Raw genomic sequence first — 14539 nt, 5'->3', positions numbered from 1 at the left:
CAGAATTGTTTAAGACACATGCTGATCATATAAAATACTACTTTATATGGTTTTTAAGTAAGGACAAAGTTGCTGAATACAACATGAGAGAAGGAAAAGGTGGGGGGTTGGGGGAGAGATAGTAATAGTTCTAAAATGCTGATGGAAGGATAACTATCCCAGAAAAATTAATAATGCTGAATTGCACAATGTTAACTGGAAACACTTCAAACATACTAGTATAAGTATTCATGTCTGGGTGTGTGGTGGTGGGAGTGAGGGGTGTGTGTGTGTGTGTGTGTGTGTGTGTGTGTGTGTGGTTGGTGTTGTTTTGTATCCAGTTCCTTCAGTACAACCCTAGTAAGAAGCCAGAGCTGCAGCTAAACAATGGGGGTTACTGATTCTGATGAACAGAGAACAGAGCATGAATATTTAACATCAATTGCTCTTTCATACAGTCACACTTCTCCACTTTCTACCTAAATGCTCAGATTCAAAAAGCTTCTTTCTAAATTGTGGCCAGACTTAGCACAACTGCCAGCCAGCTAAGCTAAGCTTCCCCTCCTGGCACCGCATAAGCATGCTGGGGGCTTTGGGAATCAAAGAGGAGCATTTTCAGCTTTTATGAGGAGAGGAAAGACACCAGGTTCTGGGGCTGTTGGAGCAATTGGATACCCTCGGCCTTAACGTGCTCGCACCAGGGCGTTTTAGAAAATGACAGAGTTGCAGAAGGCAGCGATCGAGGGAAGGAAAGGAAGGAAGATCAAGGGAAACCTGTGTCTTCGCTTCTGGAAGGCACATGAGAGATGAACGATGAGCGTGCGCGTGGGGAGCCCTGTATGCTGTGGGCGGGTGTAGCTCCTATGGAGTACCTGCTCGCTCCAATTCGCCCCAGCCCAGGATTCTTTCATGATAGTAACGTGGGCTGGGCCTGAACAGGGGACGTGCATGTGGCTGGGCAACAAGCCATTCTGAACACTCCTCGAGCCGTGGGCGCTGCCAAAACCTTGCTCTCATGTCGCCGCCTCTGCCTTGCTCACACTTCCAGCGCAGACAAGAGCAAGGGAGGACAGTGACTTGAAGTCAGGTGTCCAGTCCACTGTTGGCATCTGTCGGAGTCGCTTGCTGAGTCCGTGGGCAGAAAGGCTGAATAAGCCGGGATGGGGTAAGCGGCCCTCCTGGGTTGGCAGAGAGTGGTGGCAACGGCCCTGGGGTCTCCTGCTCCCACTCGCCACCTCCCGTGCTTGGTTAGAGAAGTCAGAGACTCTGAGGGCAAAAACCTTAAGAGATGGTCCAGCATAGTAACCAGCGGCGGGCTGGAGGACTAGTACGAAGTGTATGTGCTGTTTCAGCATTCCAATATGTTAAATAGAAATTGTTAATTTACTTGTCATGACAATGAACTGAGACATCATGTGTTTTGGCTTTGGAAGATAATTGTATCAATTTGATGTGGTTGCACTGGTTCACTGATGTTAATAAGAGGCTCTTGGTGTTTGATAAATAAAAATAGGAAAACAAACTATTGGGAAATAAATGCAGCTTGTTTAATAGACATCATGGCATCTTTGCAAGAGTAAAGCATGAAAAAGGTATGGCTTATAATATGAAAAAGTTTAGTTCAATTTCTTACTTTTCTTTTTGTTCTATATTATATATTACCATATAATGTATATTATATGTCATACATATATATAAATACACATACATATACACACATATATGAAACGGAGGCCCAGAGAGGTTACGTGACTTGCCCAAGGTACACACTGGCAAGCTATGTGTTGTACTTGAAACTGCTATATATGGAGCTATGTGTTGTACTTGAAACTGCTAGGTATGGAGGCTATCCTACAAGAAAAGTTCAGTTTTACTTCTGAGTATACAGAGGCTTCAAGTACTCGGATGCTGATTGCCAGTGTGACTGCTTCAGACCCACTCACTGTCTCCATCCCACCCTCTAACCCCCCATCATAACACTGATTCTTTTCTTATTCTGAGGATAGCAAGAGAAAGGAAAAGAAAATATTTGCTAACTCAGAGAAAAGGTTTGTTTGGGAAGAGGACTGAAGGCATTAAACTTTGTTTATCTTTATATTTATTTAGGTGATCCTACTGCCTGTTAGTCTGGGGGCATGAGAACTGGCAGTGGCAGCAGTTACTCAAATCACAAACCAGTTGTGCTGCATCAATTCATTTATACGTTAGTTGTATGGATTGCAGACCAGGTATCTCCATAGAAACAAGTATATAAATGATAGGATTCTAAATCAGCTTTAACCCCACGGTTCCCAAAGTGTGTGCCAAGGTGCCCCAGGGAAGTACAGCAAACCCACAGGGATTCCGGGGGTGTGTCTCCACCTCTATCAGACACTGTGGGGATCAATGGCTAGGAGTGGTTCACAATTTCACATTAGATGAGCTACATTTCTTTCAGTGACATCTCTTTCAATGCTGAGTTTTCTGTGGTCGCTGTGCTAAAAGCAAGTTCTGTATAAAAATCAATGTAGGTAATGAGGATGTCAGTTGGAGAAGATGGGAGAATTTGTGAAATGCTCAAGAGGCTCATATGTCCCATAAGTAAGTAATTGTAGCTTTTAAAGAATGAAATTTAAAAATTGAAATTTCTTTCAGTTTAAGTGCAGTATTTTTTCAAATGGTTACTAAGTTTGAAGGATATAAATATTTGTATAAAGATGTTTGGACTAAATACTTATTTTATGGAACTGTTGGGTATTCCTCTGGACTTTGGAGCATTGTTAAAAATGACAGACTTAAAGGCACTGTGAACCAAGGTAGTGTGGAGATCTCTGGTCTAAGCTATGCAGTAGCTGGACTGGCCTCCTTTCTGGGTGGGAGGCGTATGGTATCGTATAGAGCAAACACTTGATAGTATTGATCTCTCCTTCCTCCGTGCTTCTGCTCCCCTGGCTTTGATGCTACCACACTGCTCAGGTTCTCCTTTAACCTCTCTCTCACCATTCTCAGACTCTTTTGGGAACCCCTTCCTTCAAGTATTTCCCTAAGATTCTGCCCTTGGCCTACTTTTCTTCTCTCTCTAGACATACTCTCTGGATGATCTCATCCATTCCTCCAAATTCCATTCTCACTGTCCATGATGCTATATACCCGTGACTCTAAGACAGAGGTTGCAAATTCAAACACACTTAAGGTCGGGCAATGTGTTCATGGGGCAGAGGCAATGGTATATCATCATTTATTTCATTCAATTTCCAAAAGAAACTATTGAAATTTCAATTTTTTTTTCAGTTCATTGGGTTTTTCAACATGCATCTTTTTGTTAAAATTTTTATTTTATTTTAATGGGGTAAGAACACAACATGAGATCTATCCTCTTAACAGATTTTTTTAAGTGTACAATACAGTATTGTTAGCTATAGTCATGTTAGACAGTATATCAGATCTCAAGAACTTATTCATTTTACACACCTGAAATTTTATACCACTGTCCCTTTCCCGCCCCCTAGCATCTGCAACCATCATTCTATTCTTTGCTTCCATAAGTCCATCTTAGATACCTCAGACCTCATCTATACAAATAAAAGGGTAATATGCTAATTAGACCGGACGTCTTCCAGACATCCTTCCGGACAAAGCCACAGTGGCAGGGGCCGAGGCAGAGGTGGTTAGGGGCGATCAGGCCGGCAGGGGAGAGCAGTTAGGGGTGATCAGGCCAGCAGGGGAGCAGTTAGGGGGCGATCAGGCCAGCAGGCAGAGGCGGTTAGGGGCAATCAGGCAGGCAAGCAAGCGAGCAGTTAGTAGCCAGCGTTCCCAGATTGTGAGAGGGATGTCTGCCGGTTTAGGGATGTCCAACTAAACCAGAAGTCAGACATCCCCTGAGGGGTCCCAGATTGGAGAGGGTGAAGGCCAGGCTGAGGGACACCCCCTCCCCTGCACAAATTTTGTGCACCAGGCCTCTAGTATAATATAAGTGAAATCATACCATACTATTTGTTCTTCTGTGACTGGCTCATTTCACTTAGTAAACTAAGGTTCATGCTGTGGCATTTTTCCAGGTGTCTTTCTTTTTTAAGTCTTAATATTCCATTGTGTGTATATACCACATTTTTGCTTATCCATTCATATGTTAATGGACAGTTAGATTGCTCCACATCTTAGCTATTATAATGGTGATCCTTGATTTCAATTCTTTTGGATAAATATCCAGAAGTAGGATTGCTGGATGATTCAGTAGTTCTATTTTTAAATTTTTGAGGAACCTCCATACTGTTTTCCATAGCAGCTGTATCATTTTACATTGCCACCAGTAGTGTAAAAGGGCTCCAATTCCTCCACATCCTCACCAGCACCTGTGGTTGTTTTTTTGGGGGGGTTTTTTTGATGGCCAGTCTAACAGGTGTTAGGTGATATCTCATCACGGTTTTGATTTGCATTTCCCTAAGGACTAGTGACATTGAGCATCTTTTCACATATCTGTTGGCTATTTGTATGTCTTCCTTGATGAAATGTTTATTCAAGTTCCACATTTTCAATTGGGCTTTTAATGCTTTTGTTATTGATATGTAGGAGTTCCTTATATATTTTGGAAATCACCCCTTATCACATATATGATTTACAAATATTTTCTCCCATTCTGTGAGTTGCCTCTATAGTCCATTGGTTGTTTCCTTTACTGCACAGAAGCTTTTTAGTGTGATGTAGTCTCAATTGTCCATTTTTGCTTTTGTTGGCTGAACTTTTGGTGTCATATCCATGAAATTATTGCCAACACCAATGTCATGAAGCTTTTCCTCTATATGTCCTTCTAGGAGTTTTATAGCTTCTGTTCTTTCATTTTAAGTCTTGAATCCATTTTGAGTTTTCGTGTTTGTGTGTGTGTGTGTGTGTGTGTGTGTGTGTGTGTGTGTAAGAGTCCAATTCCATTCTTTTGCATGTGGATATTCAGTTTTCCCAATACCATTAATTGGAGAGACTATCCTTTCCCCATTGTGTATTCTTGGCACCCTTGATAAAGATCAGTTGGCCATATATGCATGGATTTATTTCTGGGCTCTCTATTTTGTTTCATTGGTGTATATGTCTGTCTTTATGCCAGTACTACACTTTTTAATTACCACTGCTTTGTAATATATTTTTATTACACTGATTTTAGGAAGTATGTTTCTAGCTTTGTTCTTTTTTCCTCCCTAAAAAATTGTTTTGACAATTTGGAGTCTTTTGTGGTTTTATATCAATTTTACAGTTTTTTTCTTTTTATGTAAAATATGCCCTTGGGATTTTGATAGGGACTGCATTAAGTCTGTAGATTGCTTTGGGTACTATGGACATTTTAATAATATTAAAGACTTATAAAATGAAAAGTAGAAAATACTGATATAAGAAATTAAAGATGATACAAACAAATGGAAAGTTATGCATTTTTTAAATATAACAGCAACTGCTTTTAATATAGTTTATTTCACAATGGTGTCTCAAGTTTAATTCTTTCAACAGGATATGCTTTATTTGCATATCAAATATATGGCAACTTTTTTCATTTCTTATGACCATTTTCCTTGAAACACACTGTTATCTTGGACTAGATTTCATTTTCTACTTTTGATTGAGATAAGCGAACAAGAAAAGGTTACTTTCCTCTTAACTCTACCATAAGAAAGGCAACAGAGCAATTGTTGTGATAAAATGGCAACCAATGCTGAACCTCACTCAGGGCCAGGGGTCCAGCCAGGTGAGGACTACAGCTCCCAGGAGAGTAGTAGCCCTGCTCAGAGAGCACAGCTGCTTCCTATTTCCAGCTGACTGTTGCCTGGGAAGAATGGAAATGCAAATAAGCAGAATTTTCAAGAGGTCCTAGAAATGCAGAAAATTTTTGGTGCACTTTCCTGATATTTCCATGTTCTAATTTTAAAATATTATCACCAAGTTGTAAACAAAACACATCTTCAGTATAGATATGATTGCAGAAGAAACTATTTTCAGACTTCTGCTTTTGAATCTTTATCACTTGTCTTTATCTCTCTTCTGAGTCTCTGATTCTTAAACTAACTACTAGACACCTAGATATATCCCAGGTGTCAAATGAACTCATCTTCCTCACTCCTACCCCAAATCTGCTCCTACTCCTGATTCATAATTTTAATGAATGGTCCCATCATCCAGCCAGTTCCTTAAGCTAGAAATTCATATGTCATTGTCCCAGTCTCATCTCTCACCATCCAATCATCTGTTGACTTGACCTTGACAATGTTTCTCCAATACACCTGGCCTTCTCTAACCCTACCAACCCTTCCTTGATTAAGGCCTTCATTATCTCCCACATAAATCACAGCATCAACCTCCCAATTGTTCTTCCTATTTCAATTATTATCCTTTCAAATCTCTCCTCCACACTGACCGTATCACTCCCTCTCCTTGCAGAGAACAATCAATGCCTCTCATCCTCTGATGGACGAAGTCCAAGACACTTAGCATGGCATTTATTTAAAGTCTCCTTCCTGGCTCGACCTATCTCTTCAGTGTCATTTCCTGCCACACAGCTTGGGCTCAGAAGGAAACACTTAATGTTCTATCCACATGCTGTCTATGTCATGCCTCTGACTGTTCATGGTGCTCTCTTTGCCTGGAATACCACCACTCACCCTTCTCTTGCCTGGCTAACTACTACTCATCCTGTAAGAACTCACTCCGGCACTACCTCCTCCAGGAAGCCTCCCCTGACCTTCCCAGTTTCCTTTCTCCATCCTGAAAATTCCAATCTTATCGCTACCTATATTTTTTCACAGCATTTTGTCCTTGATGTATGTTTCCTACCCAACAGACTATGAGCTACTATAGGACAGAGCCTAGGTCTTAAAATATCTATACTTTTAGCACATAATAGACAATACCTTCTTTTTTTTTTGCAAACAATTGTGCTTGAATTTGTGTGTATATTGGTTTGAGGGCCAGTTAGGCTGGCCATCCCCTAGCTAAGAATTTACTACTAGTGTCAGCTCTCCCCTATTATTTCTACTTTTTAGAGTTTCTTCCCTGTCTCCACTTCTGGTTCAGTTTAGTTGTGCTTTCAGAAAACATTTATTGAGCACATACTATCACATGCGATCACTACCTTGCTATTAGAAGAATTGACTCAGGATAGAGTGGCAGGAAGAATTTGAACTTTGGAGTCAGGAATGCCTGAATTTGACTCTGTCGGACTTTGAGCAAGTTATTTAACATCCCTAAGCCTGAGTTTCCTCAGTTGCAAAATGATCTAAAAATGTGTCTCAGTATTGTTTTGGAGGTTAAATGAAATAATAAAGGTAGCTTCTTGAACTAGCCTGGTGTACAGCAAGTGTTCATTCAGTATGTTTTCGTTCCTCCTCTGTCCACTTCAAGGAGCTCACACAAAAGTTCCTTTAAAGGCTCCAAGACTTGTTCACTACAGTTGTCATGGTAACAGCAGTGTCCTGCAGTCGCTGCTCTGTAGGCCAGGCCTGCCTGTTGACGTCTTCCAGAGGAGGCGGCTTGGAGAAGAAGTGACAGGTGGGTATGAAGAAATTCTTTAAACAAGAGCATGGATCTTTTGTGATTAAAATAACAGCTTCTCTTTTCCCTCTTCATCTCGGCCTCACCTCTTCCCTGTCGATGTTCCTCCCATGGCTGTTCTCCTCTGTGCCTCAGCCTCCTCCCAGCCCCTGCTCTCTAAAACCTCTCCTGAGTAATATTCAAAGCTGCTTCTGCATCTGCTTTTGGCCTCAGCCAATTAGCCCTCATTGTAAGGTTGTAATAAGCTTCCCAGAGAAGTGGCACAATTGTGTGCTTTTATTTGGTGCTGCTTCCTACCACTGTACGGGAAATGTAACAATCCCCCCTCATGCTCTGCTGCAAGCAGCCTGGGTTTGAAAAGCTTTCAGAGGGCCATCTGCCATCCCCTCAGCCGAGCAGAAGATCAGACTCGAGGCCCTGCATTAGTTAGCACTCCAAGTAAAAGGTATCGAGGGTCTGTATTCCTTTTCATCTCACCCTCCATTATCTACCGGCTAAAGGAGGAAACAGGCTTGTGGCTACCCAGTTGGGAGACCCACTGAGCCCTAGCAGGAGTCTTGTCCATGAAAAGGGACCAGGCCTTTCTTTTCTGGCAGTAAATGGAGCCAGTGTTTGCAGCCAGCACCAAGCTCCCTGGTGTGTGCTGTGCTGTGGCTTTGCCAGGTTACACTGGACAACTTGGGAGGATCCTATGCAGATGAGAGTGCCAGAGTGGAGGCGTCCTTAACTAAGTACACAAGGATGAGGCTAGTGTCTGCCGTGTGCTGGTCAGGAGCAGTAAAGCGCTCCCAAGTCCCCAATTTACTAGTATCTATGAAAGCAAAACTTGTCTTCCTGCAACAGCTATGACAGTAACTCTGGTTCTGTGATCAGAGCACATGTTCTTTCTAGTAGGGTCGCTCATAGCTTTGGGGCCATTTGAAATTTTTATTCGTAGAGTTGAGGCACAGCTGAAGCTACTTTATGCATTTTGTCCTGCTCTTTTATTTATTTATTTTTAATATTTTTATTGATTTCAGAGAGGAAGGGAGAGGGAGAGACAGAAACATCAATGATTAGAGAGAATCATCAATCGGCTGCCTCCTGCATGCCCCACACTGGGGATTGAGCCCGCAACCCAAACATGTGCCCTGACCGGGAATAGGACTTCGACCTCCTGGTTCATAGGTCGACACTCAACCACTGAGCCACACCAGCTGGGTTGTCCTGCTCTTTTAGATTTCTCCTTCTTCTCTGCCACTCCAGTTTCTCTTTGAAGGCTCAGAGAACATTTACGGTTTTCCTAAGGGAGCCCCAGGGTATTTAAGGAAACAAGGCTTTAACCCTCAAATTTTGAACAAGTCAGGTGGACAGAAGGCCTGTGAAGGGTGGTGTATCCAAAGCTGATCGAATCCAACTGGGGAAAAAGCCGCTGGCCCATTGTAAGCAGGAAGCCAACCTGGGAAAGGTCAGCCTCTCCTTAGCTCATGAGCTTGGGTCAATAAAAGTCACCCCTGATTTTGGGGGGTCTCCTCTGGATTTTTCTCTAGGAAAATAAACTAGCACATTTATGAAGATTTCATATACATTTAGCATAAAACAATCTGACTTTTTTTCAATAAAACATCTTTCCTTATTGATTAAGGTATTACATATGTGTCTGACTCCCTTTTTTCTTTTGAACAAATGAAGAAAAAAACATTGCTGGTACAAGGCATCTATCTGATGGATGGTTTGTCTTTTAAAGGGAGAGTCAAAATATTAATGTTTACCCTTCGATGAGAAAATTAGAGAACACTCTTAATTACTGAAACATTTAGAGACTGCTCTAACACTCCATTTGTTAAGCTTGTTTATTGAAACCAGGTTTTGCATTATGCTAGATCATTTATTTCATTTAAGTGGATTTCCTCCGATTGAAGATATTTTCACAGAAAGAGCACTTGCAATTTCTAGCAAATCATTCCTGACCCCAGAGCCATCCCACTCTCAAAAGCTACTGAGAAGCAGAGTTAATCTCCTTTTTTCTTATTGAGTCTCTTATGCTAAATCTGCAAGGCATTTTGCTGGGCCAGGGGAGGTACTCCTGATGCCACTGTCCATATTAGCTTCAGCTTACAGATATTCCACTGGGCCAGTGCCATTATCTCGACTTATGTGGATCCCAAATGCCAACTAAGAAATGCAGAAACTTCCTGCCTTTGCTGCTGCAATGAATGTACTTTGTTCATTTGCACTAAAAAAATTAAGAAGTCTACCCTACTTGAGATGATCTTTTTTGACATCCCTAAGGATGTTTGAATAACCTTTTAAATTAATATTCATGGCCAAATCATTGGAGGGTGTACTAGTACTTTAGCATTCACTTTCAATCTTCAACATTGGACACAGAAGGGACTCAGTGGCAGCCCACATGAATGGTTCCCCTTGCTTCCTTTCTGTTAGAGCGAGCCACCTACGTCTTCCTTCCCCACACCTTCCTGGGATGCAAACAGCCAACAGCGCTTCTTTTCAGCCCTTGTGGCCTTCTTCCTCATTCATTCATTGTTCCCTTGTTTCTCTTCACACGTTTATTTTCCTTTTGGTGTCAGCTTAACGACTTTGGCTCAGAGTACTTGGCTGTACACACGCATGGTTCTCTCATTGCTGGTAGCCATGACATTAGTCAAAGCTGTTTGGAAAAGTCTGCATTTTAAAACACATTCTTCCTTTCCTATGCCTCAGAATCTTCAATACCTTTCTCCAGCAGACAAAAGACTATTATCATCTGTTCGCCCATGATATTTTGCTTTCGTTTTCATTCTTGGTAGCAAGGTTGGTGGGTTTTTCTAAGGTCACAATAACTATTGAAAGCTTCTTTTATAAAAATATTTGAAGATATTTTTCAATGATGTTTCTTATTCTTTTTTATTTTAATGGCTTGAGCTTCATGATATTAAATGTTCTTCAACTTACATAGTGGATTCCTGTCCCTTCTGCTTTAGCGTAAAAACAGAATTTCTGTCAATAAAATGTAATTGATGTGTAATTTGAGAGACTCTGTCACACTTGGCAGTGACTGTTGGCCCCTACACACTAAATTTCTCAGCCAGTGCCTTTCTGTGAAATATTTACTGATTGCCCAAGCAAGGAGGGCCTCTATTTCAAGGAATTTCTTAAAGAACCATTTTTGTAGAATTTTTTTTTTTACTAATATGAACAGTAACTTCTTTATGGGTCCCGTTTATAAGCTGGGACATTATCCTTTTTCCAAAATGTGTAATCACTGGACTGTGCAAGAAATTCGGCAAATTCAGAGCCAACTGACTACTTTTTAAAAGCAAATTCATAGCAAACTGACCATTTTTAAAAAGCAAACTGTATGTGTAATATTTATTTTATGTTCCAGTGACTACATCTTTAAGAGCTTGGGTTGTTGCTTTATAAACTTTTTTCTTTTTCTTTTGGAAGGCAGAAAACCTAAAGCAGGTGTTGCAGAAAGATGACTAATCAGCTGTCACTCTAGTTTTCCTATATGTTCTCAATTCTGATGATTAGAAAATAAGTTCATTTCTTTAGAATTCCTAGTTAACTCTTTGGATACTTGGTACTACCTAAAAAAAAATAACCCATTACTCATCACAAACAAAACTGAGTCACAAAATTAAATCTTTGGAGTAAGCCCAATTTTACTAATTAGTCATGCATCTCTTAGATGATGAATAATAATAACAAACATTTATTCAGAACTTATTACATACCCAGCACAGTGCTAAGAACTTTACATTCATTTTCTCATTTAATCTTCACAAATACCATGTGATAAATATTATCTCTGTTTTTCAGATTGAAACCTAGAACTCAGAAAGATTTAGTGACTTGTCCAAAGCAAAGCTGGAATTACCCTTTCACAGGGGTCGCCTAAGACCATCGGAAAACACATATATAATTACATATTGTTTTTGTGATTAATCACTATGCTTTAATTATGTTCAATTTGTAACAATGAAATTGGGGGTCACCACAACATGAGGAACTATATTAAAGGGTTGCGGCATTAGGAAGGTTGAGAACCACTGACCTAGAGTGACAACTGATGTCACCTCATAGCATATGTCTGACAACTGTCCGGAGGTATTAAGAATAAACACAAAGACACCATGAATGCCATTTAAGGGCACAGATAGGGAACTGCTAATGACTTCATTACTTTTATATATTCTCTTTGAGGTGGAACACCGCTGACCTCTAGTGGCAAAATTGATTCAAAATAAGTATTCTAATACTGTGGAAGTAAGATGTGTTGATTTTGAGAGGCATGTGAAAATACTAGTGCTAAGATTAGGGAATCTATCAAAACTTCACCACTGCCTTTTGCAGCTTTAGTGATGCATGCACAAAGTTGTCTTAGAAAAATAAGGTGCAGAAGGTGGAAAATTTAGTTATAGGACACACAAGGCACAGAGGGAGGGCAGCAGGGGAGGTAGGACATACACTGTAAATGCCACCTTTCAGCACAGGCACAGCTTATTTTAATTTAATTTTCATTTGGAAACAATCTCAACTACTGAAAATTTGCAAATACACCAAGAAGGATTCTTTTTTTATATTCCTGAATAATTGAGAGTTAGTTACCAAACCAATACCCTGTCACCCCTGGATACTTTAGTGCACATTTCCTACAAACAAGGATTTTTCTCCTCCACAATCACAATACATCCGACAAAATCAGGAAAATGACATTCATACATCACCATCATCTAATCTTCAAAGCACATTGAAGTTTCACCGGTTGCCTTGACAATGTCCACTAGAGCAAAAGCACCTGGTTCAGAACCATACATTGCATTTACTTGTCATGTGGCCTTAGCCTCCTCCAACTTGATTCAATTCCTCAATCCTTACTTGCCTTCCATGACCATGATGCTTTTAAAGATCATAGGATAGTTATTTTATAAAATATTTCTCAATACTTTGGCAAGAATATCACAGAAATGATGCTATGTTCTTCTCATTACATTGCATCAGTGGTGCATAATCTCTGTGTATCTCTTCACTAGTGAGGTTAACTTTGATGCCTTGATTATGGTGGTGTCTTATTCTTTTTCTTTTAATAATTAGCAAGTATTTAGGGGGGAGATATTTTGAGACTATGTAAATATTCCATTTCACTGCTACTTAAGGAAAAAGCATACTTTGTAAATGAATAACAAAGGAAATACTAGCCTTAGAAGTAATATTTGTGTGAACAGTTAATAAGACTTAGCAGCAATGATTTTAACTGCCCAGTAATATGCAAACTGTAAATGCTTATACCTAAATTTATCTGAGCTAAATACTTCCTTTCCATGCACTTAAAATAAAACTAAAACATTTTTTTAAAGTTATTCGACTCAGATTAATGAGGTGATGCTTTATCTCTAAGTCCTTAAACCAACAGTACAATAGGAGCAAAAAGTGCAAAGGTCAGGCCATGAGATCAGAATGGAGAGAAATGAAAGAGGAGAACCTAAGACAAGGCAGATGTGAGAGAGAAGGCAGAAGGGACGGAAGAGAGGAATGGGAGAGAGAACAGGCCACAGAGGGCAATGGAGAGAGAATAAAGAACAAGGGGATAAGGAAGAACACAGTGGATGAAGAATGTACTACTATCTGCAATACTTTAAACAATAAAATAAATTTTTTTTAAAAAGATGCTGCCATCAATCTACCTCTATTAGAATCCTGAAAATGAAGCCATACGGGATGGTGTTTTTCTTAAAACGAACGTCGGAGGAAGGGTTATGAGAAGTAGGGTAGTGAAATGACAAGGACAGCTCTGCGGTGTCTCACCATTTTGTCAAGGTGGCATATTTGACATGTGGAAGTTAAGATCATGATCCGAACTTGAGCCCTGAATTTGAGATCCATATGAAAATACCAATGTTTGGTTTGTCAATATCCAGTCTTCTGAGAGAAATTAAAGTGAGCAGCACTGGGGAGGCCAGCCACATGGTAACAGGAGCACGTGCTGCCTCACTCTGCCTCCCACCCAGGGGCCACCCACCGCTGGAAGTGCCCATCTTGCACCTTGAAGCAGACACCCTGAAGTTACAGCCTGAATTGAGTGCCTAGTACATGCTAGGCTCTCATTAAATACTTGTTAAATGTTTGAATGAATAGTTCTTCCTTGTTGGTCATTCTTCCCTACATCTCTTTTGGAGACTAATTTACAGGACAAGAAGAAACGAAGTCAGTATAAGAATTTTAATAATTCAAGGCAGTAGGCATAGAATCTCTATACATTTGATGAAAATATTACACAGAAAAGATTTCAAGATACTATGTAGCTCTTCATCTCCTTCTCTAAGGATATGCTGCAGATTATAACCCACTCACTGAATCAGGAACCATGAGTCTATCTATATATATAAAAGCCCAGCAACCGGAATGGCAGAATGACCAAAACAACCAGTGGCTATGACGTGCACTGTGGCAGCCAACCAGCCTGATCCAGGCCCCAGTTGGCCACCCCCTTCACCCCAACCAGGGGCGAGGCTGGCCGGCCAACCACCCACAGCCCCTCCCCCCGGCCAGCCCAGTCCAATGGGCCCCCATTGGGGCAGGTTGGCCAGACCCCCACCTGTGCACGAATTCGTGCACCAGGCCTCTAGTTCCGAAATAAATAAATAAATAAATAAATAAATAGTTTATGTGAAGGACTTGTATGCATGCATATAAGCATAATCAATGGACACAAGACACTGGGGGGGTTGGGTGAGGGCGTGTGCTGGGAGGTAGAGGAGGCCGGGGGAAGGTCAATGGGGGGGGGGGGACATATGTACTACTATCTGCAATACTTTAAACAATAAAATAAATTTTTTTTAAAAAGATGCTGCCATCAATCTACCTCTATTAGAATCCTGAAAATGAAGCCATACGGGATGGTGTTTTTCTTAAAACGAACGTCGGAGGAAGGGTTATGAGAAGTAGGGTAGTGAAATGACAAGGACAGCTCTGCGGTGTCTCACCATTTTGTCAAGGTGGCATATTTGACATGTGGAAGTTAAGATCATGATCCGAACTTGAGCCCTGAATTTGAGATCCATATGAA

The 14539-nt window shown here is 40.7% G+C and overlaps 1 protein-coding gene and 1 long non-coding RNA gene across 3 annotated transcripts in view; one reads left to right on the top strand and one right to left on the bottom strand.

Annotated features, from left to right (window-relative positions):
• The window catches only part of SCOC (short coiled-coil protein), a 28806-nt gene that overhangs the window by 543 nt on the left and 13724 nt on the right, over positions 1–14539 (top strand). The window lies entirely within an intron of this gene.
• Positions 1–14539, bottom strand: part of LOC106728071 — a 97567-nt gene that overhangs the window by 75108 nt on the left and 7920 nt on the right. The gene's annotated exons all lie outside the window — the stretch shown is intronic.

This window comes from Myotis brandtii, unplaced genomic scaffold (genome assembly GCF_000412655.1).
Source record: "Myotis brandtii unplaced genomic scaffold, ASM41265v1 scaffold53, whole genome shotgun sequence".
In the NCBI taxonomy this organism is placed as follows: Eukaryota; Metazoa; Chordata; class Mammalia; order Chiroptera; family Vespertilionidae; genus Myotis; species Myotis brandtii.
Note: the sequence above shows the minus strand (reverse complement) of the source record. Positions and strands in the feature narration are given on the sequence as shown.